Source organism: Crocuta crocuta, unplaced genomic scaffold, assembly GCF_008692635.1.
Source record: "Crocuta crocuta isolate KB4526 unplaced genomic scaffold, BGI_CrCroc_1.0 scaffold429, whole genome shotgun sequence".
Lineage (NCBI taxonomy): Eukaryota > Metazoa > Chordata > Mammalia > Carnivora > Hyaenidae > Crocuta > Crocuta crocuta.
In genome coordinates this window covers 1,144,891-1,172,720 of record NW_027527381.1, presented here as the reverse complement: position 1 = coordinate 1,172,720, position 27,830 = coordinate 1,144,891, and the positions used below count along the sequence as shown (strand labels likewise).

Below are 27,830 nucleotides of genomic sequence, written 5' to 3'. Positions count from 1 at the left end.
ACCTAAAGAAAAATATGAAATCTAAACATGCTCAAAACATCTAGTGTATCAGGGGAAACTTATCATCATGTTAAAAAAATCAGAGGCAGCACTATTTTTGTTGACCCCACAACTTCTGATCAGCTGAGCAAGAGCAGATTTAATGGCTTCCACATTTCTGGTATTTACAAACCTTTCTAACAGACTGCCTGGCCTCCGAGAGGTACAGAAATGTAGGATGTGCTGTTAATTCATTCTTGCTGGTCAGCACTTTTCCTTTCCCAAACAACCAGGACCTGGGTGTAAGAGGCTGCCAGCTGCCAGACTGTTTTAGCACACGCTCTCTGTTTCACACTTGCCTTATTCCCCCAGCACCTCATACTCTCAACAGGATTNAGCTGCCCTAAAACCTCCCCTAAATGTGATTTATTTTTAAAGAAATATGTAGGAATGTACCACTTACAACCAAAAGCATTGGAATTCTCTGGAATAGTATTGTCCATTTACCTCTTAATCAGCACTTAGATTTCTTCAGAGTCTCATTCTATGAAATTGTTTGGACTTTGCATTCTTTCATAAAAATATGGCATCAGAGACTAACTTTTCTGCATTTAGATAGCATAATATAGACATTTATATTTAATCAAAATAAAACCAGTTAGCTAATATTACTCAGGGGATCAACTTTAGGAACTTAAAAATTAAATATGGGTTACTCATAAAAGAACAGATAAGACTTGGTAATTAAAAGACATTTACCACCACTACCCAGCCTCTGCATCCTCTACAACAAAACACATGTATTACTTCAGAGACCACTGAGAAGGGCAGGATTTCTTGATTCAAGGGCGTTTTCTACTTTCCTGTGTCTTCATACAGTCCTAGAGAACATTCCAGCGTGGAGCCATCTTCTAGTTCTTCTATTCTGTTCTCTTCCTATAATCATAGACTAGATCTTCACCCATGAGAACTGACTGTGGATTAATTGACTTCCCCATCTGCAGTAAACTATAGATTTTTTTCTCTGTTCTGTATCAGATTAAAGCTCTTCCCTACATACATCAGTCTTTCAACTTCAGATCTGTCATTGAAGCCATTCATCTACCTGGCCCTGATTTTATTTTTTTATCATTTTCCTATACTAACCCTCTGCTTCTATTAAATATATGCATGAATTTATTATTTACTACCTAGTCCTCATGTATCACTTGCCCACTTTCCTTTGCCTATCCTTTCCCTTCCTTGAAATTCTCTCCCCTCCTCTTCATTAAAGCCACCTAGGAACCACTCTTTCCGACATTCAAGCTAAAGGCTGCTTCAACAGATTAAATTCAACCAAACACATGCTTGCTGGCCATCTTCCATGTGGAAGGCAGTGCATTACATACTACGTAATGCCTGGTAACCTCTGCAACTAGTCGAGGTGTTTATACTGCCAATGATGGTGTCTTTATCGTCTGTGGAAAAGACACAAACTAACATTTGGAGGGGAAGTTAAGCATGAATAATACAATCAAGGTATAAGAGAAGGAAAGAGTAACTGCTTTGGTTAGACATGCTTCATAGGGAAACCTCTGCCGACTACTCGAGGGAGTATGGTATCTGGTCCTTTAACTCCTGGGTCAGCAAACCTACAGCTGCAGCTCCCATACCCTGTTTTTGTTTGGCCCATGAGCTGAGAATGGTTTTTAGAAGAAGCTTAAATTTAAATTTTTGAAGAAAGTCAAAAGAGGAAGAATTTGTGATATATGCAAATTACAGAATGTTCAAATGTCAGAGTCTATCAAGTTTTGGGGGGAACACTGCCATGCTCATTCACTGACATATGGTCTCTGGCTGCTTTTGCATTACAGTGACAGAGCTGAGCAGTTGCATCAGAGTATATGGCCCACAAATCCTAAAATATTTACTCTCTGGACTTTATAGAAAACGTTTGGCAACTCCTGCTCTAACTTCTTGCTCCTCTAAGTGTGATCCTTGGATCAGCAGCATCAGCATCATTTGGCAGTTTGTGAGAAATTTAGAATCTTGATCCTCATCCCAAATCTACTCCAGGAGTTCAGATCTTCCAGGAAAATCATGTGCACATAAGCAGTTCTTGTCTTAGGTTTTGACCACATTAACCTGCATCATTAAGTCCTGGCTCTCCCTCTAGGTTACTCATTTCTTTAATAAAGCAGTGGTATTTGATGGGTCTCATACCTCCGGTCCCTTGTGCATATGTGCATGTAGAATTATATTGTTTCTCCTATCTCTGTACTAAACACATTTTAACATCTTTCCTTTGACAGTTGATCACATAGCACTTTCTGATAGCTTCTGTATTATTTCCTCATACTATTATTTGAGGCCTACTGTATTTGTGCTTTATTTTCCCACCTAGGAAATAAGCTTTCTCACTGCAGAAAAAAAAATTTTTTATTGATCTATTGTGTACTGTACACTTGATGTTTTAAAAATATCATCTGCCACTTGTTACTCGAATATGCTTTCCATGAAAAGCCAAATAGTGAAGGATCTATGGACTAATAGATTTGGAAGATGTTTTATATGGTGTCTCACTTCCTGATGTTTGCAATCCACATTTTCCTATTAAAGGCCCTGAAAGACTTGCAGAAAAGAAATTTAATGCTGTCTAATCTAGTACTTACTCAACTTATTTGACCATGAGATTCTTTCCAAATTTACCGTCTACTTTCCATATATATGTTGTAGAATGCTTTTTCTAGCTTACTTATCCCATACAATCTGTAGTCCTCTAAAAATGAATGGAGACCAATTATAACCTGACCAATGATGCTATGTATAAGGCTGAAGACACTAATCTGTAAGCACAATAAAATACTTGAAATATGCTTTTAAAATAGCAGAAAGATTAAGGCAACAAACGCCTTTCTGCGACAGTCTATTTTGTTTTCTGAGATGGTTCACCCTTGTCTTCAACAATTGCATATGGTGACACAGTTGGTGCTTACAAACCATTAGACTGATCTGCTTCTTGCTTTCTAAACACCCATGCTATTTCTTATCCAACTCCATCAATAAAATTTAAAAAGCATCTCAGATTGTAAAATACAGAGGACACAGTGCAGACAAAAGATGAAATCTGTCCCATTTCAGCATGAAGTACAATAATGAATGGGAGTCATTTATACTGCTTTGACACTCTCAGGGAAAGTCAGATTGTTACGGATATTTACTACGTATCAAGTGACCAGTTCTATGTTGTTAAAATGTGGTAAGATAGGGTGTGACTCAAGGTGGGGGGAAACTGCAAATATTTAGATGGCAGACTCCCTGTAGCAACAAAAAGGGCAGCGTGGTTCCTGGCCAATATTTAGATACATGTGTTTAATTTATGATTGGAACCATTTGCACACTGGAGCCAGCAATGGCCTAGCAGAGGCTCAACTGGGACTTGAGGCAAGTCATAGCCTTCCTGCTTCAGGTCCCTCATATACATGAGGACAGGAGACTTTATAGCTGTAAAGTTTCACAATTCTAGGGTTCCTAGTGAAATGGAAGGGTTTTATATTTAGGACTGCATGCCAAGTCTTTCCGGAGGTGATATAGAAATTTCTCTGATGAGAAGTCATTAATGGCTTTGCGTCTATGAAATATACTAAATATAAAAGCACTTCTAAGATGACAGAAGGACACGCTGGGTCCTTAAATGTGTCAAGGGACTTAGCCCCTTGTCTTGATCACTATTGCGGTACCTGAATTCTATTGAAACCTGTTCATATGCCTCACTATCCTACTAGAATATAACTTTTCCCAGGGCAGAGGCCTGGCCTTTTTAACTCATTTGCTAAGTTAATTAAGTGTGCTGTGTGCTCCAGCACAATGTTTTGTATATGGAATGTATTCATTATACCTTTTTATTTTCTGTAATTGAGGCTTTGACATCTGGGCCTTGCTGTATCGCAGAAAGACCGCACCTCCCAGGGCTAGCCCATTCGTCAAGACAGTAAATGGCTCCTCTGGGTGCACTTTCCATTTGACAGCTAATCCTTCTAGAACCACATCCCCACGGCCCTTTCTATTGGGCTCTCACACTCAGGGCCACTCTGGCCCTGCTCTATTCACCCCAAAGCCAAATCGCAAAACACTACTGGTGGCCCCTACGTCCAGGATTTCACTGCGATTATTCAAACTAGCCAACCTTAAATCTGCTTACCCTGCTTCACCTGTTCCTACCTGCAGAAAATACATAAAAGCTCTTGCCATGCTTTCCTCTCCTGGTGTATGGGGTTCCTGGGGATTCCTCTGTGTTCCCCCATGGGGTAGCCGGCTCCTTAACTCCAAGTTCCTTGGGAACTATGAGTAACAAACTATCTTTCAATGGCAGTCCTGTCCTAGTCTATTGCCCTCACCAGACTGATTAATAATAAAGCCTGCATTTTATTTCTTTTAAATGTTTGTTTGGGGGGAAGGGGCACAGAGAGGGGGAGACACAGAATCTAAAACAGGCTCAAGGCTCTGAGCTGTCAGCACAGAGCCCAATGTGGGACTCAAACTCGGGAATGGGGAGATCATGACCTTGGCAGAAGTTGGATGCTTAACCACCTGAGCCACCCAGACACGCTATAAAACCTATATTTTAAAGCACTGAACTGATCAAAGAATTAGTTTACAAATGAAGAAAGGATTGAACCAATAGTTGAAATAACACCTATTATAGTTTTTGTCTTAAGGCATATACAGAGAGTCGTCTATCTACCCTCACTCTCTCATACCAAAGTACATTTTAAAAATATAAAATTAAACTCAAAATCATCTATTTCAAAAGAGGAAATTGGTGTTGTCCAGCCTTTATGTAACAGATAAAATACAAATCACTTTCTTAACCTAACCTAAGAGAATCCTGGAGATTTAAACTTTTGGTGCAACGAAGTAGATGGATGAGATGTATACATGGCCTGTTTGTTTTGCTAAGTTTCTTGAAGGTCATACTTCAATCAGCTTCCTGGAAAGGATTCAAGACATTCAGTATTCTTTAAAGAACCAGCAAAAGTCAGATCTGTTGGTTCAATTTTGACCTGAAATTTTTCCTATATTACATTCTGGTTGCCAGTACAGTTTAGGAAAGGCAATAGTGGTGTGGCAAGCTACAAAATAGGACAAAACACAGGTCTGGTAAATATGTGGGAATAGCTTATGACACTGTCTTCTTTGTATACCCTGTGGCAGACGTCACTAATTGGTCTGAATATTCTTTGCTAGTGAAACTGCAAGTCTCAGAATTCTCAGCAAGGCTGTTTGGGCAGGCAAGGTACAAAGCAACTGAATTTGAAGTCTTCTGAAATGGAACACATTTGCCTTGCTCAATGTGGTGCCCTCTTGGAAGATACATTTTCCCTTTCCTCCAGATCCTGGAAGCGGTTTCTATTATAAGAGCGGGGAGAGGGTTTACCAGAGAGAGAACATGTATGGAAGTGTGTAATACAGCTGACAGAGTCTACTTAGATCAAGTTTCTCTGGAAGACACCCCTGGATTTTTTTTTCATTCTATTCATTATACCTGCAGCCATTTAACTAGTGGGTAAAACACTGGTTAGTATACTGGAAAATCAAAATGCTAATTATCTACATTCCCATTCGCTACTTCTAATAAATTTCAATTTGAATGAGACCTCGACCATACTTCATTTTAACTATTAAATGGTTAAAATATATAAGTACAATCTCATAGTTAGGATGAGGATACAATATTTGGGAGTAGTGATAGTCATAAGGACTTATAGAAGTTCAGATCAAGAAAGTAAATACACATATTTATTTAATGCCTGTTTTATGCCATGCACTTTGCACATATAGCCTTATTTCCCCCAAAACCCTGTGAAGTAGTTTTCATTTTATCTTTAGGTAAAGATAAAGGCTATTCTTATTTATGTATAGAAATTAAAAAAAGAATGTGGACAATTAAATCCAGATAATCATCACAATTTCATTTTCTTCAATACATTCAGTTTCATCTTTCATCAAACTGTTTATTATAGCTATAAACAAATTTTAACAAGGTTTGCAGATTCTTCCCCTGTAATCTGGCAGAGCTAAGCAACCATGCGATTGCCATGTGATGGGGAGCTGAGGCGCAAACAGTGAAAATTAGTGAGTAAATCTCCATTCAAAAGAATTACGAGTTGCTCGTATAGGAGTAAGCCAGTTGAGACTGACTGTTAGATTCCAAGGTCATAAACAGGGCATGAAAAGAATATTGCATTTATGGGAATAAAATGTAAAAAGGATTAGGAGATACAGTCATATTTATTCATCAATCATTTATTCATTCATCAAGGGGCTTATTGCACCTCGACTCCAATCCGGGAACTGCTCAGGGGTACCGATGTCAGCTAAACTGGGTTTCTTATTTCATGAGGCCAGTGCTAGGCAGACAAGAAAACCCAACTACAGATCTAGGAAATACTGAATATACTTCATCTAATGAACAGAGGCTCTTCTATCACATGAAAGCATGTATGGCTTTCAAAAATTTTTAAAAACTGGCTATACCTTCATACATAAAGATTAGAGGTTTGCTTTGGATAGAATATTTAGGTTAAGCTTAGTTTATTCCAGAGGGGATAATGTTGATGAACTTTCCAAGCCTTGAATTTTTCTTGTCTGTTCATAAAAGAGAACAGAGAAAAAAAGGATTATGGTATTTAAAGCTCTGTAAGATGGCACATTTCTTTATATGACTATGCTGGGATTTTGTTTTTTGAAATCTACATGGTTTTAATAGCTATATTTCTTCTTGTTGCATAATGTCTTTTTTTTTTCCAGAATTTTTCAGACATTCCAGCCTAAAAATGAGATGGTGCCAAAAATTCAAGGATCATATTATAGCACCAGCAGGATATGGAAGGATTGAAATTCAAGAAGGTGTTTTACATAGAAAAGTTCAATATTTAATTGTTCACTTTCTACATTTCAAGGTGAGGTTAAATGTAACCTCTGATTTGGTTAGAGTTCGACTGCTCGAAGACAGCAGCCATATCTGACAGCAGGCACAGGAACTGCTTGGTTAGAGATCAAAAGGGTCCCAAGGGCAACTAAAATCGGGGGAAGCACAGCTGCTTTGGAACACGTGGCTGCCTTTGAAAACCAACAATCCTTTCCATTCTTGGGCAGTGTAAGAAAAGTATAAAATTGGCCTCCCTGATGTGGCCCTCCTTTTTTTTCTTTCTCTTAGGATCCTGGCAACTGGCAGTGGGGCTCAGCCCTATATTTTGGAGTGGGATACACATCTCGGAGGGCCCAGGACACTCTGGTTCTCCAAGACAGGGCAATACGGTTTGATTTTTATGACAATAAATTCAACCGTTAAATGAAAGGAACTACCAAATCCACCAGCAAAGTGGAATATGTAATACCCAGCATGAGATATTAATACTTTATGTTTAAAAAAAATCACATATGGCATCACTTGGTTTCAATACTGACTGGTAGTATCTATTCTAATACCATCACATGAAGAGAAATACAGATGTTATGACTGACAGTTTCAGTATCTTTCTCATTTTGAACCACAACTATGTATCATGGAAATCTCTGTGCCCTGTATTTTAAACATGATGATTTTAAATTTTAAGATGGAAAAAACTGGATTTATGAAATTTACAAAGCTTCATCAATGAATCTTGGCTAATACTTTCCAACTCTAAGGAAAATGGTAAATCTTGGAAGCCAGTTAATAGAACACTGAGTGAATAAAAACCTTTAAGAATAGTTGAGATTTTATTTTCTCCTCTAAGTCACTTTTCCTTGTGGTCACGGAGAAACAAAGTTATGTTGAAAAATGGATCTCTATTTTTACTTCCCAACTCCACCGATTTGTGCTTCCTACAAAAATTTATCTTCAAAGGGACAGCAAGGATTATAGGAAGGCAAATTTAGCCTGCAGCTGCCCCCTTCTCCCTAAGTGCAAGCAGCCACATGACTTCAGAGAAGCACATGGTCAAAGAAAACTAAAAAAACTAGTTTTTAAGATGCTATTATAATGGAAATCAAGGGTAGGAGAGGAGGGAAAAAAAAAAAACAAAACCCAGAAACATCAGTGGTTCGTCAAGGGTTCTATTTTCCAGGTGTTCCTTTCTCCCAAAGGAATGATAGTGTTCTCCCATGAAATGGACAATCACCAAAATTGGGAACTTATGCCCAAGATGAATTCTATTTATGCCTGAGCTCAAAGTCAGGCCATCTGTAAATAGTGCAGTTCATACATCCTCAATTAAACACCAATTAATTTTTATGGAGTACTTTTTGTCTTGTCACTAAATATTTAATTTTTTACACATGTTCACATTAACCACAAGACCTACCATGTTTATTCTGTCATGTGAATTTGCAGGCAGACCAATGTGAAATTAGGCCTTGTCTAAATTTACTATGGCTATAATTTCATGACTTCTTAGCTCAAAGGCCAATAGCTAAATTTGTGTGGACAACAGATGTACTTAAACCTTCTGGTCAAAAAAAGACCAATAAACAGATTGACTTTTTGAAATTCAAAGCCCAGGAAACCAAAACCGGACTCCTGTCTACCAATTTTTTCCTCTCATAATCACTTTATCTCCTAAAAAAGATAAACTAGAGAGGGGAGTAAATGCAACCCAAATAAACCAAACTTCTAAAATGATTTTACCTTGTTTTGACCATAAGAGGGAGCTTCATATCTGGACTCAAGGAGCATGTAGGTGTTAATCAGTATACATAAAAGTGGGCTAATAGAATCTACACTATGTATTTGTCCTGCTGAAGCTCTTAAAATCTTAGATTGCTACCAGTATTTTCCATACTGGTGATGTAGTAGAAAGGCCCTAGGGGCTGGGAATCAACAGTCCAGGATTCTGGTTTTACCTGGTCAACAGACCAGCTAAGCTGAATGAAATCTCTTTTGGGGCTTGAGTTTATTTGACAAATGTGAGGAATGAACTAGACCACTGTGTCCTCAAATGTGTCCCCCAAAACTAGTTCTACAGCAAGTTAACAGATACCATTGAAAAAGGGTTGTGTGGCATAGTAGGTTTGTGGAGCAATGAGTTAAAGTTAAACATCTGTCTTTGCTATAGAACTTCCTAGAACTTTGACCATGCCAATATACACTAAATTTCCGAGAGAAAAACTGCAGGCATCATTCTCCATCTTATTTGACCATGGAACACATTTTGAGAATCATGTTGAAAGATTAATGTTACATGGAATACATTTTGGAAAACATGGGGTAGAATTATCACTAAGAGCCCCTCTAACTCTACAATATTAACATTTAATACCTGCCCTATACTTGACAACTACCTCTTCCAGTGCTCATGGCAGACATCAGTAATGAGGCACAACTTCTTTCCCACTTGCCCCAGACTTAGTTTTGGAGTCCTCAATGGTGCTCTGGGCAACCACTACCAACCATTTAGACAGAGCTGGCACTTGAGTTGCAACATATTTGCCATACCTGATTTCACAGTCTATGTTTACATATTATTTTCTTAGATAGGAGTCAATGTGAAATGCTGATTTCTAACCTCCCATCTAGCTTTGACTGTTAACTCTAAGAATTTTCTTCTTTTTTGGACAAGCAGCCATTTTACCATAGCACACAGAATTACTGGGTCCCTTCCCCAGTAGGAAAATGCTCAGGGTCAATGTACAATATGACATCCAAATCAGGTCATTTCTAAGAATGAAACAGGCTACCATTATAATTACAGGAATCAATGGGGATGTGGCTACTTCACTTCACGGCAAGAGCAACTTGAAAATGTGACTTTGGCTTTAGTGGATATATTGACTCTGCAAATGTGANGGGGAAGCTCCCAACCTTCCTGTCACTCATTCACAAGTTCTTGTTACACCTGTTAAAAAAAACAGATTCATCCTTACCAATCCTCTATGCAGGCACACAAATAAGTGAGCATGACCTGACAAGTCACACTTCAAAGTCACCTATACCATGAAAATTTGTACTGAATGTACAATGCTCCAAGCCTTCAAAGCGTTGAGGGAAAGAATGGATTATAGAAAGAGCCTGAGAATAAGAGATTGCATACATAAAACAGCTAGAGGTGCACATTCAGCTATTTTGTTGTTACAGTTGTGGCAGGTAATTACTAGCTATTGTTGTAACTTGGATTGCATTCCAAAGGAAATAAAATGGGAGATGTTTTATTAGACAATGCTGTCAGTCTTCTATGCTTTTGGAACTCATCCATGGAGATACAACGATTACCTCAGACTTACGAAACCCAAAAGGACTAAAACTAAAGTAAGGATAGGGAAATAAGACTTCCTTGGTATCTTCAACTCCACATAAATATAGAAACCCACATAAAACAGTTCACATATAGACTGTTAGCAAGCCCAGTAGTTCTTTGGATTTGACAAGCAATCACTTTTAATACAACTTTCTCCTCAACAGTGGAACATTCTTCTCTCAAATCAAAGTACAGGAAGATCATCTATAATTTTTCCTAGTTTATCAGTACCTTCATTTCTTGCCTTAATCTTGCTTCCGGCTAACCATAACTGGGGGTAAGGGAGGAGAAAACAGGTGAAAGTGGGGACAGAATATGAGGGGGAAATATCTGCCTTTCTGAAAAAGCTAAAACTTCAGAATTCCAAAGGCTTTGCTTCTCGATCTCTCAACCCCTCTCCAAAGGAGCCTTTGGCTAACACTGGGCTGGTTGATAAGGTGCCATCAGCTGAACCAGGCAAGGTGGCCGCTTCAGCCTCTCAGATTTGGTGGACAATCTGACTAAAGTGGAGGGGAGACTTGGTGATTTCCTCACACAATGTTCTGACCCAAGTCTAATAAGGTTCAAGCCTGGCCAGCTAGCGTGGTCCCGTACAAACCACACACACACACCACCACCACCACCACCGCCGCCACCACAGAGTGTGCGTGTGAGCAAAGCTCAAACATACACTGGTCCCGTCCAGTCTGTAACTATTTACAGAAATTGGTTTTCTTTTCCCAAGATTTCCTCAGCTAACTCACATCAAAGCCACAACCCCGCCTTTTCTAAGTGCTTTTCCCTTGTTCTTATTTTGTGTTCCTTCTAGAAGTCCACACTTGAAGGTCAGCTTTCCAAGAAGAACTGTACTAAATGAAGCATCCACCAAGGAAGGAACTGAATTAGACAGTGAGAGAGTAGGTACAGAGGGAATTCCAGGGCTGGCACAGAGCACTCACCTGCCTGCACCAACTCTCCTATCAACATGTTTTCATCAAAGTGTTGAGCCACATTTCATGCACACATGTGCACACCATCACACCACGCACCTGCACACACATAAACCTGAATTAAACTGACATGCTCCCTGAATCAAGTTCCTGAAAGAGTTGCAAACATCCAGCAAATGCTGCCGTGCAACTACCTTTCTGATTCTGATTCACACAGGTAATTCTCTAAATAGCATCTGTCCTACCCCTAGCAATTTGGATCAGATACATACTTGTGAATCTGTAGAACGGTGTGCCATTTCCCAAGAAAGCTGTCTCCACTGCTTCCCCTTAGATCCTGGGTGTGTGGAGCTGTGGCTGGAGCAGGGAGGGGCCTCAGGTGTGTGAGTAAGAGCAGGAAGTCGGGACTAATTATGCTTTGTTTTACTTGGCTATTTGAATAACAAACAAACTGGCAGGTTTCATTTCAGTTGGTTTTTCAGAGCAAATGACCTCAGGCTGGCATTTCATTCTAACAGACTCAATGTTAAAATTAATGTTATGATTGGATACAGACTTTAATCTTTTTCTTTGAAAAATATGGATTTTCATGATGAAAAAAAGCTCTCTGTTCTGATTAGAAGCTGAGCACCCACCATCTGGCTCCACTCCATCACTCGGTGCTCACATCCTGCATGCCCAAAGCTACCTTGATGGCACAACACACAACTTTTAAAAATTGGCTTCAGAAGGACTTAAAGACTTGGCAAAAGACAAAACCAAACAAACCTCTAAAACTATTATGTGGTACAGGGTAGGGGGTGGGGGAGGCTTTAGCATATGATATTTGCTAGTTAGAGAAAGTTATAATAGTTCCTTTGCTTGCATAACAAAAATACATGGTTTTGTAATTTTAAAATGCCCCTGATAATAATGGCTACATGTGTTTGCTGTGGCTGAAAAGAACAGTAAATTCAAAATTTGTCTCGGGGTACTGGGTGGCTCAGTGAAATGTCGAACTCTTGATCTCGGCTCAGGTCATGATCTCACAGTTCTTGAGTTTGAGTCCTGCATTGGACGATTGTGTGCTTATGGCATGGAGCCTGCTTGGGATTCTGTCTCTCCTTCTCTCTGCCCCTCTTCCTCTTGGGCTCTCTCTCAAAACAAATAAACTTTAAAAAATTTTTAAAAAGATGTTGTCTTGTGGAACAGAACTTTAATTCTCAGAGCTCACTATGTGCCTAGCCAAACATCTAGAAAATACCATCCCCAACTCAGCCACTCCTTTCTTTGGGGGCTCCTCAAGAATTGCTCAGACCAAGGAAGAGTTGCAGCCAACAGTCCACTCCTTCCAAGCTGTGCACATTAAGAGAAAGCCTTCTGATACTACCTTATCATCTTGGCAATTTATGGATGTTGAGAAAATAAGTAATTACACTGTGCTAGAAAAAGACAGAAGGAGTTCATGCTGTATGTCAATTCTGTTCACATTCAGATCTTTTCTCAAATCTCTAGGGCAAGAAAATCCTAGTGTCCCTCCAGATTTTAATATTCCGCTGGTTTATAGCTTCTCCAGGTTATTTGAAGGTAGGCTTAAAAATACATGTTGTGGGGCGCCTGGGTGGCTCAGTCGGTTAAGCATCCGACTTTGGCTCAGGTCATGATCTCATGGTTCGTGGGTTTGAGCCCCACATCAGGTTCTGTGCTAACAGCTAGCTCAGAGCCTGGAGTCTGCTTCAGATTCTGCGGCTTCCCCTCTCTGACCCTTCCCTGCTCATGCTGTCTCTCTCTCAGAAATAAATAAAACGTTAAAAAAATTTTTTTTAAATATGTGTCAAGGTACTGTGTGAAGTTCATTTTGAAGGATCTAAAGAAATTCCCTGAGGTTTCTTTTTTTTTTTTTTTTAAATTTTTTTTTTATTTATTTCTAGGAGAGAGAGAGAGAGAGCATGAGCAGGGGAGGGTCAGAGAGAGAGGGAGACACAGACTCTGAAACAGGCTCCAGGCTCTGAGCTGGCAGTCAGCACAGAGCCCGACGCGGGGCTCGAACCCACGAACCGCGAGATCATGACCCAAGTGAAAGTCGGACCCTTAACCGACTAAGCCACCCAGGCGCCCCGCTATCCCTGAGGTTTCTTATGACTAAGATTATTCCATATGCCCAAAGATGGAATGGATTGGAATGAGTGAGTTCACGGTCACTAGATATACTGAAGATGGAGGAAAATAGGCAGGAATCTTGTAGAGAGAATTCAAGAACGGCCAATTGACTGAAAATCTACCATAATGACTGGTGCCATTATCTTTCTTTTAGTAAGTGACTGACAGCTGACTCATGAAAGTGGGACAAAACATCTAAGGTCTGATGTGCTGAATACTAAAGACTGGCATAATCCTCTTAATTATGATGCACTTATTAGATTAGCCTAATTTAATCAAGATAACTTAAGGTTTCCAGAGGCTTTTTAATTAGAATGGTTTATTGGCGATATATTAGCTGTTAAATGGAGCTTATGTTCTGCATACAAAATGCTACATTTCCATGTTTGCAAATAGTCTGTCACAAAATATATTTTAAAGAACGACTGGGGCACCTGGATGGCTCAGTTGGTTAAGCCTCTGACTTTGGCTCAGGTCATGATCCCAGAGTTCTGAGTTCGAGCTCTGTGCTGGGCTCTGTGCTGACAGTTCAGAGCCTGGAGCCTGCTTCAAATTCTGTGTCTCCCTCTCTCTATGCCCCTCTCCCATTCGTGCTGTCTCTCCCTCTCTCTCAAAAATAGACATTAAAAAAATTAACAAAAAACAATTTCACACTTCGTACAAAAACGTGGGTCAATACATGACATTGGACCATTTCCTCTAAAAGACAGACTTTCTAAATGTAATCACCTTTAACACTACCTTGCTTTGTATTAAACTTTTTTCTTTGCTTAAGTTCACATTTTAGCCTTATTTCATTAATGTAGAACCTCTAACTTTAAAAATGTCTGTTAGATAATCACATACTAAAAATTCAAATCCAATGAAGTAGAATTTTATTTTTCAAAAGCACATTTGAGAGCCTTAAAGGGAGTTTTAAAATTTTGTCATTTAACTAAAGACTAAATTTCATGAAGATTTGCAAATATATTTTGACAGTTTTCTGAAAATCCTCCCATTTCACCCCGCCTTTTGATATCCTTTCTTATTTTTCAACATTCTTCTTGGAGAAGAATCACATACCACCCAAAGAGTGAAGACAAATCGTGATTTCTGCTTGGTAATGGCACTCACATAAAAATCTCTCTTGGGAGAGGAAAGCATGAGTCTCTACAGAAAGAACGCCCTGCCACGGTCACGCTGTGTAGGAGTCTTCACAGCCTCCGTCTGCTTCCTCAACGTTTGCACCCTCAGACCCAAGCCTCTGGAGGATGTTCCTGCCTTCCAGCTTCTGTGCCAGTGTTTCATCGGTCTCTGCCCCATCAGGTATAGTCTGTTCTCAGTGTTGAGAAATGAACACAAAACCAAAACACTAAAAAGAAAACTACCCCTTTAACTGGTTGTACAGAATCGCCATTTTTAGCTATTCACTTTTGTTCAAAAGCAGCTCTCCTGAATAAGATGTAAAATGTGTATTTTTGCTCAATATACATAACATGCAGATATTCAATCCTGACCTCCCACTTTTCTAATTTGTCCTTCTGTCACTGAAGTGGACTTGAATTTCCTCTTTCCCCACCTCTTCTTCCTGCAAAGAAAGCATCATTATGATTTCTAAGTGACTAAGAACTGAAATACTAAATAACTGTAAGATTCTGGTAGGATTAGAGATTCCCTGGCCAGTAATTCAAGAGTTAATTTTGGACATTATGAAGAAAATGTTAAATCTGTTGCCAGGTCATTTAACTGCAATGTTAAAAGCTAACAAGAGTGAGTTCGCCCAGCACCCCTGGAGTCTAATAATGTGATTGTAACTAGTGCACAGAGGAGATGGAATAGTCTAACACTGCTTTAGAAGTGATTTATTGATCCCTACACAATAATTCTTCAGCAATTCGTAAAACTTGAATTTATAGATTTAGTCCTAACTTCAGGAAAAATTGACTTCACTCTTGAACCCTTTGCTTTCTTCCATCAATCTCTGAATTGCAATTAGCTAAGTTAAACTGCAATCCTGGACAGTCATTCCCTCACCACCCACCCCCAACAAAATGTATATACCTTACATAAAGAAGAGGGTGGCTCAGTCGGTTAAGCATCTGACTTCGGCTCAGGTTCGTGGGTTCGAGCCCTGCATCAGGCTCTGTGCTGACAGCTAGCTCAGATCCTGGAGGCTGTTTCAGATTCTGTGTCTCCCTCTCTCTCTCTCTGACCCTTCCCAGCTCACGCCATGTCTCTGTCTCTGTCTCTCTCTCTCAGAAATAAAAAACATTAAAAAATTTTTTTTAAAAAAAGAAGAAAAGGATAGTCCGACTGCATTACTATACATGTATGACTATGCAGAGTATGCACGCTTAGTGGAGGTGAGTGCAGGGGGCTTCCAAGTGGGAGCTACATGAACATCTAACAGGAAAATGTATCATTTGAAACATGAGCTAAGATTCCTATATACTGAAAGTTGTTGAAACTAATGGGGGAATATGAACTGGTATGACCTTTTAAGAACGGAATCTGGCAACACTAACATTTAGAGTACACATGCATTTGACCCAGCAGTTTCATTTCTAGGAAGTTCTGCTCTACCCTGCCCATATAAGGGCACAGAGACCCACGCACACATTTGTACAAGAATGCTCATTTCTCCACTTTTCAAGTAACGGAAAACACTCCTCTTGCCCTAAATGTCCCTCAATGAGGAGAAAAGGAGCAAGTCAGTTATGGTTTTCAACACAGGGAAATACTATGCAGCCTTTAAAAACATTAGGTGAAGCTGCTGAAAAACACATTGTGTCTAGTAATACCACAACAGTGCTTACTGAAAGAGGAGACTTCTGGAGAGTCATGGAAGGAACTTAAAACTCTGAAGTTATGGGGGGGTGGTGAGGGGAGAATGAAGCTGAGGGAAGATAAAAAGTTTCACTTTTGGGGCACCTGGGTGGTTCAGTTGGTTAAGCATCTGACTTTGGCTCAAGTCATGATCTCATGGTTCATGGGTTCGAGCCCTGCGTCGGGCTCTGTGCTGATGGCTAGCTCAGAGCCTGGAGCCTGTTTCAGATTCTATGTCTCCCTCTCTCTCTGATCCTCCCCGTGCTTGCACTGTCTCTGACTCTCAAAAATAAATAAAAACCATTTAAAAAATTTTTTTAAAGTTTCATTTCTCATCTCAGAGCTTCCTGCAGGATTTTTTTTCCCACCATAAGAAAATATTACTTTATGTATGTTAAACTTACTAAAATTACCAAATAGAAACCTACAGGAAGGCATGAATTTGAATACCCAATCTATGAAGCATTTTATTTAAGCTTATTTTTGAGAGAGAGAGAGGGAGAGAAAGCGCTTGCGCACATGCGGGGGAGGGGCAGAGAGAGAGAGAGAAAAGGAGACAGAGAATCTGAAGCAGGCTTCAGGATCTAAGCTGTCAGCACAGAGCCCGACATGGGGCTCAAACCCACAAACTGTGAGATTATGACCTAAGCTGAAGTCAGACGCCCAACAGACTGAGCCACCCAGGTGCCCTTAGGCAACATTTAAAAGCTGAAAAAAAAGATACGCTTTTTAGAGCAATTATGCTCTATTAAAACATACTTGCCTTATCACCTTATGTTTCATTAATTACTAGGCTCTTTTAACTCCTTCTTGATTTACACCACCTCATAAGGTTGTTAGGAAGATTAAACACAGTGATATAGGTCTAACCTTCGGTTCAGGGCCGGATTCATTTTACTCTAAAAAGTTAGCCAGTTATTTACAAAAGCTTATAAAAGCTAAGGTAAGGGTACACTGTGGGGGCACAGAAAGCAAATTAAGTCTCTGGATGTATGCAATTGCTTACTAGTCTTTCATTAGTGTTCCTTTTGTTCCTATTTGAGAGCCCCTCCACTTGATCTGGGTTATAAATATGTTTGTAACATGTGCCCTTATTCCTTTGTCTGTCTAGGAAACATCCTCCTGCTATGAGAGTCACTGTGCACCTTCTAAAATCAGAGTCACACTGAGAATTAAATGGATCTGATTAAACAAATGTTGACATATTGTCCTATATGCACTTAAGTATTTAATCCTAGAACTCGATCTATTAATGCAAAAAGATGCTTAAAAAACAAATTCACCCCAGCCAGGGATTAGCTCATCTTTCTTCAGACAGTGGGTGAAAAATATCACAGTGTATCACAAATTAGGATCTGCAGAATGTGACACGTTAGGGTTGCTTTCAGTTGTTTCCTTAACGACCAAGCAATTGCTTATAGGGAAGTTCTTGGCCCTGCTGACTCAGTGTCCCAATAACAAAATGCCTTTTAACCATGAAGTGGTTCTTGCAGAGGTCAAATGAATCAAAGTTCCATCCCCCAAGCATCCTCTGGGTTGGAGCCTGAAAACAGTGTTGGAAGACGAGAGAAGCGAATTATGAAGCAAAACGAAGACCTGGAGATGGAGAAGACCAAATGTGCCTACGCACATGTAGCTTCCACTCCAGTTGGGGAGAGACCCAATAATCACTTAAATTATCAGATAAATAAAATAATTTCAGACAGGGCAATGCCATGAAGAAAAGAAAACAAAACACAGTGAAAATTATCCGAGCTATGTTTGGTAGGGTAGCTGTGGAAGAGAGTGAGGTCATTTCATACTACCATGCTACAGTATTTTTCACCAAGATTGTGTAAGGAAAAAAAGATACCAGCACATAAAAGTAACAGTCATGAAGAGACCCTGAAATCAGATACTTGATGCAAAAGTATTCGTGCCACGACATTCTCTAATAATGAGCATCACGTCACCTATCTCCAAAGGGGCTCCTTTCCCTCATTGGATTTATTAGAACTGGCAAATCTCTCACCTTCTGGGCAAACAGAATTTACACTTTCCTGAAAGCATTCTCTCATATTAATTTATACCCAGAAGGACCAAAAAATTTTCAGTTAGATGACTTAATATAGAATTCCAGTCCCTCTCTACAATGAAATGGTCCATTTTCTCCCACCCTTATGCCACAGAGTTCTAATTTTTCTCTCAGGCTATAAAACAGCTGTTTCTAATGCATCTGGACAGATTTCAAGTTTAAGCTGCTATTACATTGCGAGCATTTCTCTAGTAGTTTTTACAAACTGTTGAGCATTCTTCTCTGTCTGAAATGTTGGGGGCAGGGGCTCCAGTGCATTGGAAAAGCAGAAGAGAAGTAGCTTATCGGATTGTTGGTTAAGAACTGCCTCTGGTACTCTCTGGAGCATATTAGCTGTTTATAAGAAGCAGACAAACAAACCATAAAAGCAGGAGAGAATTCATGTCAATTCATCTTCAAAAGTTGTCAACAACCCCAGAGAATGACCTTTATGACCCAAAAGGGAGAAGAGCAATGGGGGTAATGTGCCTTGTTCTGAGTGTACAAGTTGAGTAAATAAGGAAAATGTAATTTTTAAAAATAAGTGCTAAATGGTTAGAAGTTCCTTAATCTGAGGGGTACACTGGAATACAGGGAGGGGGCTCAGAAAACCTGCCGGGGGCTTTTTCCCCAACTGCTCCTGAGGGTATGTGCCACTGTCTCATGTTCAAGAGGTCAGTCACACACAGCATATTATTGAGGTTGACTGCTATGATGTGCCTCTACAGCAGCCTTAGAAAACATCTTTTTCTTTCAATATTTTAGTAATTAATTCTGATCTCTGAATAATACATATATATATTCCATTGTGATAACAGAGCCAGAATATCTCTATATATTTTGCATTGTAGTCAATGCAGTCCGCCAAAGCTTTCTGAAGAACTTAACCAAGCTAACCAGTTCCTTTTCAAATTTTAGATGTCAGAAAAGAATCCTGATCTTTACTTTTCATGACTTCTAGGTTTAAGAGGCTACTGAAATGTTCAGGCCTTTTCATATTTGATGATTACTGTGGCAGGTGTGAAGCTGGCTGAAGAAAGGAACACAAGACAGAATCCTATTTTTTCAAGTGGTGGAACTTTCACAGTTTTGTTGTTTCCTAAACCATTCTTGCTATACAAATTGAGGGCAGGCTATGTTTTCATAATATTTTATGCATAAGTATTGTCTGACATGTTATTCACAAAAGTACCTTAACTGTTTTAGTAGTTTCAAGGACTGAGATTCTATGGTATTTATACCATTGTGTAGAAAAGTTATCTGTATTTTTAAACTGTATCATTACCAAAAAAGTATAAATAAAGAATTGCTGAATTTTTGAATGATGAGACTTACATAGGTATCCTGATCTTCTGAGACTTCATAATGAAAGACATCATGGCTGAGATACTATTTATTTTGTGGCAACGGGAGATAGGCTGTTTCTATAATCACTGCTTGGAGCCATGGAAATTAATCTTATGCCACTTCCATCAAGGGGAAACCAGAGGCCTTAAGCTATGCGGTGGCGGTGGGCCAGATCTTGATTCATTCTTGGAAGCCTCATAGACACCATTTCACAAGTGATACCTAGAGACCACTTTAAGTACATTTCATTTTGGTGTTCACATTGGTTCTGCAGAGAATAACATTTCAGGGGTGGGTGGTAAAGTTGTAAATAGGGACTGATGGGCTGCTATCTCCAAAATTAAAGAGCTGTGTGCTCTCCACACACTTGTCAAAACTTGGCAACAGAGCCCTGGGCTTGGCCCAGTCAGAGACTGGAGTCCTGCTGTGGAAGCAGATTGCTGGTGGCCCCGGAGTCATCTGCACTGGTACCAAAGGGAATTCAGCATCAGCATTCTCCTCCATGGATCCTAACTTAGAATACCACCTTCCAGCTCAAAGCAGCCTCTCCTCAAAGAAGCCCCTTGGTGGTGGTACATAGGAAGTTGGGTGGGGGCGGGGGGTAGAGCCATAACACGTGACCTGGGACCCTTCTCCTTCTTCCCAAGTCTGTATGGGAAGGGGGATATGCCTGCAGGCAGGGAGAGGCTGTGAATGACCTAGGACCTGCTGAGGTGAAGCCACATGCCTCCGTCCCTTGAACAGCAGCCAGGAGACCACTTTGTCACCTGGTGATGAAGTTGGCTTCCTGCCCCAGTTTCTTCTTAGAATAGCAAATAATATACAAGCCTCAGCATCCCTGTGAGGTCGTCTCCTAGTTTTTAATAATTCCTTGTATTTATTTAGTGCCTTTTCCTCTCCCAAGAGCTAACTGTAAGAGTTTTCCATATGTTACTTCAATAATCCTCATTACAGCCCCGTGCCTGAGCTGGTTAGAAAATGGTGCTAATGGGGCCAAGGTCAGCACACAGCTTCTCACGAGCCCCCTGTGAGCAGCCCCATTTGCACTGAGAAAATGTTTCACGGCCTCACCCTGCACAGCTAACCATAGCCAATTATTTTAGAAAGCTTACAAGGGGCCACAAAGACAACGGGTAATAATAATGACATTTAATGAGTGCTCACTCTGTGCCAGTTATGTTCTAAGTGCTTGTTATATATTAACTAATTAATTCAGCTCTCCCCAAAACTCCTGGAGCAAAGCACCCATTGTTAGACCCATTTTAAGGAAGAGGAAACGGAGGCCTAGGGAAGTTAAGTAACTTGCCCACGGTCACACAGGAAATGGCAGAACATGGATGTCAACTTCATTAGCCTGTTTAAAGGGATCATAGCCTCAACCACTACTCAATACTGCCTCCATAGAAGCAACATTGTGGATGGCACAACTCAGAACACAAATTCCTTATTAGATCAGTATATTAAACACAACTCAGTAATACAGAGTACAAGGTGAGGCACAGAGGAAAGGGACACAGCTAACATTTAAAGGTCAGTACTCATAACATACCTCTGGTTCCGTGCTATGCACATCACAGGTACAGTTTCATTTTAATCTTTACAGTAACACTTAGAGACAGGTACTATCTCCATCTTACAGTTCAGGATATGGAGGGTCAGAGAGACTAATCTGAATACTGGTATTTAGTTGGAAGAGCCAGAATTAGAAAAAAAAAATAGGTCTGCTTCTAATAGATATGATATTTGCACAGAACTTCAGGTGACACTCTCAATTTACTTAAAGGAAATAACAGTGTGTGAATAAGAAACAGAGTTCTAGAGCTGAAGAGAGCTACTATGAGTGATGGTACCAGGATTAGAACCTTACTTCTGGGCTTCTATTGCTGGGTCCTCTTTCCTGCAACTATCAACAGCCTATTTCTTTTAGCCCTACTCATATGCCATAACCAAATCGAAATGTCAACCCCTATGGTCACAGAGGCATTTTTGTTTATTGGGGGGTATTCAATGACATAGCCTATCTAAACCCTTGGGATAAAGCTCAACAAGTGTTTAAAAGATCTCAACATCCAAAGAGCTCCTGTCTATCATTTGAAACAAATGGGAGTAACTACTTAACTATTTCCCTCTGTGGAAGTACCAAATGGTTTTTTAAGTTTTATTTGTTTTGAGAGAGAGTGTGAGAGTAAGCAAACAAGGGAGGGGTAAAGAGAGAGGGAGAATCCTAAGCAGACTTTGCACTGCCAGCACAAAGCCCCATGAGGGGCCCGAACCCACAAACTTCAAGATCATGACCTGAGCCAAAATCAGATGCTTAACCAGTGAACTACCCAGGCACCCCACCAAATGGCTTTGAAGGAAGAATGGCCTGCAGATAACATGGGCTCTGACATCAGTCACACCTAGGTGAAAATCATGCCTCTGTCATTTCCTCCTTGAATTTGGGTGAGCTACTTAGCCTCTCTGAAATGGTTTCCTCATCTGGAAAATGGAGACAATAATGGTACCTATGACATGGAATTACTAGATTAAAGAAGAAACTAAATGAAAAGACGCTCCCAATCAGACCTTAGTAAAGGTGAACTCTTATTATTAAAGTGAAGACCTTCATGAGAAACTACAATATAAAACTCAGCTTTCATCTCCCAATTTTTGCAAGATCACCTGCGATCTGGAAATGGGAGCTCACTTGTGTTGTCACTCTGCTGCTTCAGACACTTGTAACCAAGGCTTCTTTCCTAAAAGTGTTCAATAGTGGAGGGAAATTTTGGTTTTTCAGTCAAGTTGCACAGTACATTGGCAGGACGTGTTGGGGCCCTGATTAACAGCTCAGATAGTCATATTGTAGTAATAACCAGCACATGTGTATTGGAAATTGCCCATGGTATATTGTGCAGTCACGATAAGACAAACAGCAAGATCTTAAGCAGGGCTATCCTGGCTAGTGCACTGTGGTAATGGTTAATGCTACAAATGCCAGTTTCTGGATTACAAGTTCCTTGTAGCTTATCCAAAGAAAGAAAACCCCCAAATTGTTTCCTGTGTATTATCCTCGAGTCAGACAATGCAATCTGGATATGAATTCCACCCGAAAGTAATACTTCCAATGTGGTTAGCAAACCAGACTGCTTTTCCTTTATAGTTTAACTTGACCTAATTAAGGACGGGGGTAGAATTTTGCCACCATGTGTGGAGATCCTTTAAAAAGTCATTTAGCATTAGCCTTATTCCCTAATTTGCCAAGTTACAACAAAAGGTAATGGGATAGCTCAGCAAAACTTCAGCTTTCATGTATGGACAATAATTCTAAGGCTCTATGCCTGAGCTCCAAAAAGGCTTCAAGCATCCCTTTCCCTCCAGCACCAAATATTTTGCTATAATCTCAAAGAGCTTTCACATCTGCTAAAGATAAGGCAAGGTATACATCTGACAATCACTCAGGAGGTTTATGTTCAGAAATTTCTCTTCAGGGTGTCACAAGATAGCAGAGACCAAGATGAAAAAAGAACACACGTTTCTTCACACTGTGTCATGTGCTGTCCAAGTAGGTTATTCTTTCCTGCCCTATCACAATCTGGATACATTCTTAAAAAATTTTTTAATGTTTTATTTATTTTGAGAGATAGAGACAGACAGACAGACAGACAGACAAAGTGAGCAGGGAAGGGTCAGAGAGAGAGGGAGACACAGAATCTGCAACAGGCTCCAGGCTATGAGCTGTCAGCACAGAGCAGGATGCGGGGCCCGAACCCACGAACCATGAGATCATGACCCAAGTCGGACCCTTAACCAACTGAGCCACCCAGGCGCCCCTGGATACGTTTCTTAAGAAGTATGGGGACAGTCAAGCCTACAGTGTAGAAGAAGCCTGCTCTTGAAAAGGAGAATACAGAAGAGGCAGTGAGTGGAACATCCACCAAGAGCCAGAGTCCAGCTGGATTCCACAGAAATCTTCAAACACTGTTAGTCTGCTTTGAGCCCAGTAACATTTTTCTTCAGGATTGGATTTTCTCCTCAATAAAACATGCGCTCAAGAATCCAGCCAGGGGAGACGCCTGGGTGGCTCAGTCAGTTCAGCGTCTGACTTTGGCTCAGGTCATGATCTTGCGGTTGGTGGGGTTCGAGCCCCGTGTCAGGGTCTGTGCTGACACTTAGAGCCTCCTGGAGCCTGCTTCTGATTCTGTGTGTGTGTCTCTCTGTCCCTCCCCTGCTCATGCTCAGTCTCTTCAGTCTCTCAAAAATAAAATAAAANAATCTAGCCAGGGATCTCTCATAGATTTGGTGAGCCTGAAAGACTCAAATAACTTGTACACAGTAGACTGGTATTGATAATTCAATGAGCACATAATCCCAAGACTGGGAAATGGCACCATGTGTAACCATCCTGGATGTGCTAATAAGTGAAAGGTAGTAAGACACAACCCATGAAAAGGAGTCAGCCCAGTGCGTGCTATGTTGGGGACGTTCAGTCAATGTTGGTTGCACCACCCATTTCCTAACCTACTGGAGTACCTGGGTTTTTAAGTAAAAAAGAATTGTGAGCTTTATTGGGTGGTAGGAATGCAAGAACTACAATGTGTCTCTTTGAGGACAATGGCTGTGAATCTTTCCTCTAGAAAAGTTTGTGAGTGATGCCCAGGTAGGGTACAGGTGAGTAGAAGGTTCCTGAAATAAAGGCCTCCTGGAGAGTTACCAGATTCCCTCTTAAGATTTAGGGTTCAGGTCACACCCAGAAAGACCTCAGGGAGATAGGTTTTCTGATCTGGAGCCATAGAGAATGACAAAATCAGGGTCCAGAGATTACCGAGAGCTGAGTGGGGAGCCAAGACGGATTACTTGGAAGAGGGGAAGTAAACAGGTTGGCACAATGAAGGGGTCAAAGGCAGGACCGAGTAAGAGCTAGGTAGCGGGTTCTGAGAGCCACAGCCATGGGTCCAGGGTAACCAAGGTGCCTTCCTGAGCAACTCTGATTAGGAGGGGTCTGTGGCTGGTTTTTAGGACCAGCTTTGTCACACAACAAAGGCAGATCTGATGCATTTAAAGATTCTGTTCTAGAAAGTGTAGTTTAAGAGAGGCTTTATTCAACTATAATCTCCTGACATATGCCTTCAGAGCCCCCTGAAGTGCCGCTTAAAACGTAGATTCCAAGACTCCACTCAGCCTTTAGCAATAGGACTTGGAATGAGGGCCCCAGAATCTGCATTTCTGTAAGCATTTCTCTACCCTATCCACTCACAGGATTTTTAAGAATTCGAAGGTTTTAAAAACACTAAAATATGGTAAAGTGTAAGGGTTTTTTTTTTTTTAACTTTATTTATTTTTGAGAGAGAGAGAGAAAGAGATAGAGCACAGGAGCAGGAAGGACAGAGAGAGGGTACTAGCACAAGCAGCACAGGCCCTGATGTGGGCCTGAACTCACAAACCGGGAGACTATGACCTGAGCTGAAACCAAGAATCAGATGCTTAATTGACTGAGACACCCAGGCAGCCCAAAGGACTGGAATCTTGAGTTCCAATCCTGGCTGTGTGATCCTGGGAGTCACTGGACTCCATTGGGACTCAGTTTCTTCATCTGTGAAACACAGATGATGTATTTCTTCAGAGGAGTTGCTTAAGCTGATGGAGATCAATGTAGTCAATGAATGCAAATGTTTGGAATTATCACATTTCTGAGCCAAAGTGAAATCTTGGAGACCCCTGCCATTGTACCTAAGACAGATCTGGGCTTGGTTAGTTATCTCTGAATTGGCCAGTGTTTTGGCCTTAGCTAGGTGTCCCCTGGAAGGCTCTCCAATGAGCTCTTACCACAGCCAGCACTTAACAACTCTACCTGATGGTTTGTGGACCTGGCGTTGGGAGGCAGACGGCTTTTCGGATCTTGGGAGTCATGAGGGAGAAGTGCTTTGAGCAGCCAGACATCTCAGTGGTCTGCTTCTCTATGGGTGAATTCCAGAGATATTTAATGTGCTAAGCTACTGGGGACAGTAGCTGGGTTAAGAATTAAGAAGAAGAATAGGATTAGAATCCCAAATGAGTTGATGAATTGGAGAAGTAATCAAGAACAGAAAAAAATAATGCTCAGTAGGAAAAGTTCTGAATAATACTTCGAGGAAATGATTATCACACACACAGGCTAAGAAATGTCCAGCCAAATGAGGATAATAGGCTGAAAATGATCCAGTGAGGTCCGGCCATCACTTAAAACATGAGCATGAAAGCTGGCTGCACTAACCGAAGCCCAGTTTGAAGAAACTGTGAGGTAATCGTCACTTTATCATACCTTTATGAGACTTCTTTGTCCAGTTCTGGACTTCACAGCTTGAGAGGCATGGAGTCCTTGGAAATAGTTCAACAGATAGAAATAAAGATGATGAAATTGTTGGAGAACAAGAACTAGGAGAAAAAGCAAAAAGATCTGGTATTATTTAACCTAGAGAAAGAAAGCTAAGGGGAGACTTAACTCTTCCCCTTCATGAATTACAGTTGAGAGTGACCAACTGTTCTTTGTATCCTGTTGAGGAGTAAACAGGCTTAAGTTCAGCAGAAGGGATGCATGTTAAGGAAAGGAAAACTGTTCATGTGATGAATGTTAAGTTTCTAACTAGGCACTTGTATGAAGAGAAAGACTTCTTTCCAGACACTGACCAAGGGACCACATCAGACTACAGTATGTGGATGTGACAAAATGCTAATTTATACTAATTTTAAAGTTGGAAGGAAGGATACTATTGACTAGATTTGGCATCAGCCGTGGCTCTGGCCCAGAGCTGTAATTTGGGCTGGCAATTCGCTGGGTCTGTTTTTTTTTTTTTTTTTAAATGTTTATTTATTCTTGAGAATAATAATTCTTGAGAGCACAATCAGGGGAGGGGCAGAGAGAAAGGGCGACACAGAATCCAAAGTAGGCTCCAGTCTCTGAGCTGTCAGCATAGAGCCAGATGTGGGGTTCAAACTCACAAACTGAAATCATGACCTGAGCTCAAGTCGGATGCTTAACTGACTGAGCTACCCAAGGACCCCTAGTTTCCACATTTATAAGATGATTTCCATTGCTTTCTTTCTCAGCTCTCAAAATTTACATTCTGTGATGTTCTAGAGTAATGGGGTAGCTGTACTTAACAGGTTAAGGTGTTCTTTCCAATGAAGTGAAAGCAGTGAACCTGTTGAAGGGGTGGGCATTTGATCTGGACTTGATGGGCTCATGTCATAGGCTGGGGTGGGGCAAACTGTGGAGAGCTACAAGGTCTTCATGGGGGATTATCTAGTTCTGAGAGAAGCCTGAAAAGGCGGCAGGATACTACTGAGAAAGAATATGCCTGGAGCAGAAGGAGAGCATGGGGGTTCCCTACAGGACACCTGGGAATAAAGACATATAAAGGAGGAAAGACTGTGGGGTATAAATCAGGATAAGCTGATGGAGATGAAGCCTTAGCTAAAGGACCCAGCCCAGCCCTGGGTGGGACCTGGTGGTCTAGAGTCAACTACGGAGGAGGCCAGTCAAGCAACTGCTAGAGCAATGCAATCTGAAACCAAGAACACGGGTCTGTATTCAGGTAGCAAAGGCCTCAGTTCTCAAGGTCTGAAAGCATATTGGCCTTAGAGCCAAACAGACATGGTTTCCATTTTACCTCTGCTATTTATTAGCCATGTGATCTTGGGCAAGATGCTTCTTCTTGTTAGAATAGAATTTCCAGACAAGAAAACAGGGATAAAAGATCTACTTTAGAATATTTTGGTGAAGATTAAATACATGATTACATTCCTGACACATAGCAAGTATGGAAAAACTGCTGTAATTCTGACTTTGGCCAGGGAATAGAATTAAGGCAGAATAAAAAAAAAAGTTTCAATGACCTCACGATTTACAGAAAGGGGCTGACACTACCACCACTACTCCTGATCCAAACTAAATTTCATAGCACCTTTTCCTATGTTCCTCCATTGATCCTCAGGAATAATTACCTTTAAAGTGAGTATTATTACTACCCCATTTCACAGATAAAGAATTGAAGCTTAGAGTAGATAATGCCTTGTCCAAGCTCAATCAGTGAGTTGTGGTAGTCACTTAAGTTTTCTGGCTCCAAAGCAATCGCTTCCCCCCCCCCACACACACACATCTATTTCATGAGAGAGAAACAAGAAGAACACTGAAAAACTGATGAGTGTTTTTAATATTATAATCAAGTTAGCTGAGTGATGGAAGCCTGGACTTGTAATCTGGCCTGATCGCTAGTAGCTATCAGTTCATGGTCTATGAAAGGTTGCCAGACCCTACCTGGAACTCCAGCCTGCAGAGCTGTGAGGGAAGGGAAACACTGAGGT

At 40.6% G+C, this 27,830-nt stretch overlaps 1 protein-coding gene across 1 annotated transcript in view; it reads right to left on the bottom strand.

The window, feature by feature from the left end:
• Window positions 1-27,830, bottom strand: part of PALLD (palladin, cytoskeletal associated protein) — a 378,381-nt gene that overhangs the window by 228,730 nt on the left and 121,821 nt on the right. The gene's annotated exons all lie outside the window — the stretch shown is intronic.